This window comes from Coturnix japonica, unplaced genomic scaffold (assembly GCF_001577835.2).
Source record: "Coturnix japonica isolate 7356 unplaced genomic scaffold, Coturnix japonica 2.1 chrUnrandom536, whole genome shotgun sequence".
NCBI lineage: Eukaryota > Metazoa > Chordata > Aves > Galliformes > Phasianidae > Coturnix > Coturnix japonica.
The window spans coordinates 58222-59986 of NW_015439919.1; the positions used below are offsets into that span (position 1 = coordinate 58222).

Genomic DNA, 1765 nt, shown 5'->3' on the forward strand with positions numbered 1-1765 from the left:
AAAATCCCCTTTTCACTCCAAAAATCACCATTTTCCCCCCAATTTGCCCAAAATCGTCATTTTTCACCCCAAAAATCCCCATTTTTACCACAAAATCCCCATTTTTCACCCCAAGAAGACCCAAAATTGTCATTTTTCACCCCAAAAAACCCCAAAATCCCCATTTTTCACCCCAAAATCCCCTTTTCACTCCAAAAATCACCATTTTCCCCCTAAATTTGCCCAAAATCGTCATTTTTCACCCCAAAAATCCCCATTTTTACCCCAAAATCCCCATTTTTCACCCCAAAAATCCCCTTTTCACTCCAAAAATCCCCATTTTCCCCCAGATTTACCCAATTTCCCTTTTTCCACCCAAAAAGCCCCAAATTCCCCATTTTTCACCCCAAAATCCCCATTTTTCACCCCCAATTTCCCTTTTTCCACCTAAAAAGCCCCAAAATCCCCGTTTTTCAACCCAAAATCCCCTTTTCACTCCAAAAATCCCCATTTTCCCCCCAATTTGCCCAAAATCGTCATTTTTCACCCCAAAAAGCCCCGAAATCCCACTTTTTTACCTCAAAAAGCCCCAAAATCGTCATTTTTCACCCCAAAATGCCCCCAAATCCCCATTTTTCAACCCAAAAAGCCCATTATTTCCCACCCAAAAACCCCAAAATTCCCCTTTTTTACCCCAAAAATCCCATTTTTTCACCCCAAAAGCCACATTTACACCCAAAAAAGACCCAAAATCCCCATTTTTCACCCCAAAATTCCATTTTTTACCCCAAAATTCTACAAAATCCCCATTTTTCACCCCAAAAACCCCATTTTTACCCCCAAATCCCCATTTTTCACCCCAAAAAACCCAAAATCCCCATTTTTCACCCCAAAATCCCCTTTTCACTCCAAAAATCCCCATTTTCCCCCCAAATTTGCCCAAAATCATCATTTTTCACCCCAAAAATCCCCATTTTTCACCCCAAAAATCCCCATTTTTACCCCCAAATCCCCATTTTTCACCCCAAAAAGCCCCAAAATCCCAATTTTTTACCTCAAAAAGCCCCAAAATTGTCATTTTTCACCCCAAAAAACCCCAAATCCCCGTTTTTCACCCCAAAATCCCCTTTTCACTCCAAAAATCTCAATTTTCCCCCAAATTTGCCCAAAATTGTCATTTTTCACCCCAAAAAGCCCCCAAATTCCAATTCTTTACCTCAAAAAGCCCAAAAATCTTCATTTTTCACCCCAAGATGACCCAAAATCCCCATTTTTCACCCCAAAATCCCCTTTTCACTCCAAAAATCCCCATTTCCCCCCAAATTTGCCCAAAATCGTCATTTTTCACCCCAAAAAGCCCCAAAATCCCAATTTTTTACCTCAAAAAGCCCCAAAATTGTCATTTTTCACCCCAAAATGCCCCCAATTCCCCATTTTTCAACCCAAAAATCCCAATTTTTCACCCCCAATTTCCCTTTTTCCACCACAAAATGCCCCAAAATCCCCATTTTTCACCCCAAAAATCCCCTTTTTTCCCCCGATTTGCCCAAAATCCCCATTTTTCACCCCAAAATCCCCTTTTCACTCCAAAAATCTCCATTTTCCCCCCAATTTGCCCAAAATCCCCATTTTTCACCCCAAAAAGCTCCAAAATCCCAATTTTTTACCTCAAAAAGCCCCAAAATCCCCATTTTTCACCCCAAAATGCCCCAAAATCCCCGTTTTTCACCCCAAAATCCCCTTTTCACTCCAAAAATCCCCATTTTCCCCCCAATTTGCCCCAAAT

At 41.1% G+C, this 1765-nt stretch overlaps 1 protein-coding gene across 1 annotated transcript in view; it reads right to left on the bottom strand.

Annotated features, from left to right (window-relative positions):
• Positions 1-1765, bottom strand: part of LOC107307301 (mitochondrial import receptor subunit TOM40 homolog) — a 22089-nt gene that overhangs the window by 3697 nt on the left and 16627 nt on the right. The gene's annotated exons all lie outside the window — the stretch shown is intronic.